At 41.7% G+C, this 5,342-nt stretch overlaps 1 long non-coding RNA gene across 1 annotated transcript; it reads left to right on the top strand.

Annotated features, from left to right (window-relative positions):
- Nucleotides 1-1,992: 1,992 nt before the first annotated feature.
- LOC116960185 lies at nucleotides 1,993-4,623 on the top strand. The gene is made up of 3 exons (XR_004406245.2): nucleotides 1,993-2,547; nucleotides 3,328-3,501; nucleotides 4,415-4,623. It is a non-coding gene; the product is annotated as an uncharacterized LOC116960185 (long non-coding RNA).
- Nucleotides 4,624-5,342: the final 719 nt, after the last annotated feature.

Raw genomic sequence — 5,342 nt, 5'->3', positions numbered from 1 at the left:
ACTTGGATTTTCTTGTAGCACAAAGCTACCCAACATAAACAGATCTAAAAAAAGCCCACAAGGAACACATATATTTTCTCTCTGAAGGTTTCTTCAGCACCAATCTTGTAATTAAACAAGAAAGGTGTGCTGATCAGCTTGTGTCACCCGCTTGACACATGCTGATAATTCAGACTCACCCAAACACTAACGCACACAGATGTAGAAGGCTAAATTTGGAATAGACTGAGTACAGTTTTTTAGAGTGCTTCACCAGCATATGTCAAATAAACACTGTTGCCAGGATGTGAGTCAAACATCATTTTTAGCAGGCAAGCTGGACTGATCAGAAGTCTGAAAAAATCACTGTTACACACAATTATTTTATGAAGCTTTATATAAGATTAAAACATTAAAGCAAATTACTGGCAAACAGTTAAATCACAAGCAGCGTTTCCTTGGTTCTCAGTGAGTTTGCAACTTTTGTGGTGAAACGTGGTAATTTTAAAGGCATTGGTTTTACAGAAACATTTATAGAAAAAGAAAAACAGAGGGGAAAATGAAAAAAAGAATCACAGAGCCTGTACTTGAACCTAGAACATTATGTAGCATCTTTCACGTACCTGTACCAAGTGCCAAATGATGTGTGAGAGCCTCGTGGGCCTCCTTCGCAACAGGCAAGTCCTCTCAGAAGCACAAGGCATCCAAATACCATTAAAAAGTGGAGCCTGTGGCAGGACTGGGTGTGCTCCACCTTGCCGGTAACGTGGCCAAGGAGGATGGGCATGGGCCTTTACACTGGGAACTTCTTCCCCCCTGTTGGGTAAGGGCCGCTTCACTTTTTTCAGAAACAAGAAATGCAGTAAAATAAGTCCAAAAAGCTGTAGCTCTCACTAAAGATGTTTAAGATTAACCCTCACATGTCAATAAATATACATACAGAAGCACTTTTTATAGGCTGGGACTCGAGCTTTGCAGGCATCATCTAGGCAATGGAAACTCTGAAGTTACTGACTAGCTGCAAAAATGTATCTGTAAAAATGCATATATACCAATGGATAGAAAGTGTTTACTGATTGTACACAGATCTACTATTGAATTTGATTTAGTATTAATCTAAATCTAACTAGATGGCTTAGGGGAAAAAAAAAAAAAAAAAAAGAAGATACATCTAAAGGATAGTAATATTAAGAATGCATCTTTTTGGTGGATCCATTTCTCCAGGATATATTTAAAGGTTGTTGTTGTTGTAACTACTTATAAATTCCCATGGCTGAGCCAAAACAAACTCACAGAATTAAATCAGTGTATTTTTAATGTTCTGTTCAAAACAATGTAGAAAGTTGCCTTTTTTCAGGGCTGGTACAAGCACGAAACATGGTGGCATCATGCTGATTTCATGTGTATCATTGTATTAAATTGTGAGCATGACATCTTCACTGCCAGCAAAATATTCCAAAACATCTGAAAACTTGTTCTGGAGAGAATTCTTCAGAAATTGATGGCTTGTACATATATTCAGAATATTTTGTTACTATTTTCCTCTTCTCTTTCAAAAGCATTTGCAGTTCTCTGGAAGAGGCATGTAGCAGGATGGAAAAAAAAAAAAAAAAAAAAAAAAAGAAGATCAACATCTGCAAGTGACAAAATAGTTCTGGAGAAGTAGAATTACCTGATAAGTCAAAGACAAGGCTTCAAACAGTGTCGTCCACATTGCAAAGGCATGTGGTAACCCTGCCCATACAGGAGGTCCTTCCTCATCTTCTTCACGGAAAATGGCACTTGCTAACAGGGCTCCAGAGCCTACAGAACACTAAGTGCCTTCTCTAGTACTCTCAGCAGCGTGATCTCCTGTTGAACTGCAATGCCATCTGGAGAACTTGTGGTATGTACGTGGTATGCCTTCCCTGAGAGTTATCTTGCTTTGCTCTCAGGACACGGGAGGATTTTATAGTATTATACTTTATATTTAACGTTAAACATGGATGGTGTCTTTTATGTTATTTAAATGTTTTATTTATCACTTTGCAGCATGTGCAAAATGTGTTTTCTCTTGTCTCCCGCTTTCTGGGGCAATACAGAATATTTCCCCAAAAGCTATGCAGCCCTGAGCCACCTGCCAGATTCCCATGTATTATAATATTTTCGGCCAGCTGCTGTGGTAGCTGTTCATGCCAAGGGCAAGAATTCCCCAGCTCTGGTTTTAGCTTTCGCACAGTCCGGAGCCTGCTTTCAGCCAGTGCCGAACTGTGAGCGTAAGGCCTGACTCAGCCAGAGTTAAAATAAAAGGTCAAACTTCTCAGAGCCCGTAACCAGTTGGTGGAGCCCAGGTATCGTGCCCTGCTCCGAGTGTCAGTGCGAGGCATCCCCTTCCCCTCTGCTTTAGTGCTCAATCCCAGTCCCTTACTGGGGGCCTTCTGGGCAGAATAGCACATATATAGGCATAATGATCCCAGAGGAGATTTTTGGCAGCAAATACTGACGTGGCTGATTGCTGGGAGCTGGTGTTGTACCTCTGGCTGGGCTACCCTTAACCCCAGCTCTGCCAGGGACATGCTGCTGAACTGGGTGAGTTGGAAGTTTCTTCTATTTTCAGAGCTAATACTGGCCTTGTCATGCTTTTGGTTTTTTTTCTTTTCATTTTGTTTTTATGTTGTTATTTTCTAGTGCCTAGCATTTCTAAATAGTTTGCAGTTTTCTGGTGGACACATCACTTCCTTGTCAGAATATGCAGAGCTATTTGGGAGTGTTCGGAAAACGCTAGCCTACTTCCAAGTGACCAGTTGTTTTGGGTGCCCAGTTCAAAACACATGCTGTGTATGGGGTTTTGATTCTTCAGAAATTCCAGACGTTCCCCTCTGGAAGTCAGATATCTCAGATGGGAGATCCAAGATCATTGGCTGCTTTTATGAAAAAAAGTCAGACCACAGTGCTCCAGGAATATATTTGATCACACTCATGCCGGCAACACAGGAGAAATACCATCGCTGCCTAAAGAGCTTGTTTCTGCAGACTGCTGATACGGAGGAGGATCATAATTAGTGACTATGTATGCACTGCCAAAAAGCATCGTAAACATGCACGCAAACTTCCTTCTCAAAACTGGTTTGGATATGGGCAAAGTCACCTTTTGTGCTGAGCTAACACAGCTCAATGATTATTTACATTTGGGTTCTGATCACATAGAAGGTACAACAGTCCAGAGAAAGAAAAATCTAAGTGGAAGCGTTAGATGGACAACTCTGTGGGTAAAAACCTACTCTGATGAAAAATATGCTGTTGAAATTGCTGGGAAGAACCTCTCTGGATCCCTGCTCAGGAGGTGAAAAACCTTGACTCTTACTGCAGGTGAGCCAGAAGGAAAGGTTGTGCTCAGTCACTGAAAAAGTCCAAGTGGAGAAGAGGACATCTGGGAACAAGTGACTTCGTGCCACTTGTAACTGGTAGCTGGAGAGGCTTTGGTGTTATAGAGCTGGGTCCCATCAACACAGCTGGGAGCCATGAAGGGGAAATGCTAAAGAGGTAACGCATTCTGGCAGAGTTTTACATGCAATTTCTTGAGCACCTCTGATTTTGCAGGGTGTGGGAGGTCTGAATGAAGCCTGTGTGGGATTCTTGTACATGAAACTTTGAGGAAAAAGTGGCATACCTTATACTTACTGAAAAAAATGACTTCTGACTGCAGAATTATAAGATTAATGGTAATAATCCTTCAGTGTTTGATACTATATGTTGAGATATTAATGGGTTGCTCCTGAAGAGTTATAGATTTGATAATGAATTACAATTGCATTCCCTCAGGTAGCCTTAACTTTTGAGTAGAGGCCTATGCTGCTCTTCAGTTGACCTGAAAGCAGATAGAGATACCACCCACAGCATCACTTGCTTTCTAGGGTCTGCGCAACAAGGACCTGAGTGGTCAATGCCCACTGGGGCTGCTCAGCAGCACCTGACCAGCCTTATCTGCCCCAGGGGGACAGTGGGAGTTGTGGGGCAGAGTTGATCCAAGGGCACGTCAGGCTGTTCATTTATCTATTGATTTTTTCTTTCAAAGCCTGAATGACCAAGTTTCATGTAACACAGTATTGTACAACTTCTGCCTGTTGGGGACCTTCTCAGGTAGCACAGATTGCGTGACATTTCCATGACATGAAAATTTTGAACTCGTTTTGACTGTGCTGACTGACAGATCACAGCAACGTGTGATGTCATGGCAAAACTACACAAAAGGAAAGGATGCCTCTGACAGGATTAACAGCCTTTTTCAAGTGATTATTGAAATGGGCAACCTCCTGCTTGCTGTTTTGGATTGTTTTGGTGGCTGATTGGCACGCTGACCTCGGGTGCTCTATTGTTAAGCAGAGGAAATTGGGGGCATGTGGCTGTGAGAACAGGACAGGCCCCCCCGTGTAATTCTCTCATTCTTGTTTTTCAGACCTTTCCATCTCAGTAGATCTCCCTCAACATTCTCCAGGTTGAGCTCTTTGCCACATCTTTGGTAGCTGTGGAGACATCCTTTCTCAAGAAGCAGTGCAGGGCGAGGGGAGGTTGAGCACTTATACTGCAAACACTAATGGTGTCTTTCTTCTTTGTGGGTATGTTAATCCAAACAACTTATTAAAGAGCTGAGCCAGTTCTCACATATTTAATCATGTGTTTTATTTGGGTTTTGTTTGGGGGTTTTTTGCTGTGCAAGTCTGAACAACTGGTCCTGCTCATTCTCACCTTTTTCCTGCTCATTCTGGTCCTGTTTTTGACCTGTGAAGCACCTCTCCTTTGTGAAGTAAGTGGTGCTTTAAAGGGAATACTTCAGCAGAAGCACAAGGACAAAAACAGTATGATCACTTCTCTTCATCTTCAAAAAGAAATTCCAACAGCAATTCTGAAGAAATTTTTCATTTCTGACCACTTCTCTCATCTGGTATTTCCTTGTGTCCTTCCTTTTATACCTCCCCCAACCCATCTATGATTTATTAAAACAATGCCAAAATATTGTATTCTTCTTGTACAGCCAAAAAAGCAGTGAATGTCCTAATGATTATCTGCCTCAAGTGTGATACTTTAAAATATTATTCATACTACAAAGCAGCAGAAAACTCTCTCAGAACACCTTTGGAAGTGGGTAATTTTTTCCATCAATTTCCACAGGCTTTGGATGAAACCCAAAAGACATCTCTCTGCTGCAGTCATGGGTAACAGGCATGGCAAACTGGGTTGGCTTCTTTGGGGAAACGTGTTTAGTCACAGACTGTACCTGAAAGGTAACACACGCCTACTTTCATCTTGACAATCTCCAAACATGGAGCATGGAGAGGTGCACAGATACACATATCTGCATTTTAACAGCATAAAATAAATTTTGG

The sequence above is a fragment of the Tyto alba genome, unplaced genomic scaffold, assembly GCF_018691265.1.
Source record: "Tyto alba isolate M040663 unplaced genomic scaffold, T.alba_DEE_v4.0 Super-Scaffold_46, whole genome shotgun sequence".
Taxonomy (NCBI): domain Eukaryota; kingdom Metazoa; phylum Chordata; class Aves; order Strigiformes; family Tytonidae; genus Tyto; species Tyto alba.
Note: the sequence above shows the minus strand (reverse complement) of the source record. Positions and strands in the feature narration are given on the sequence as shown.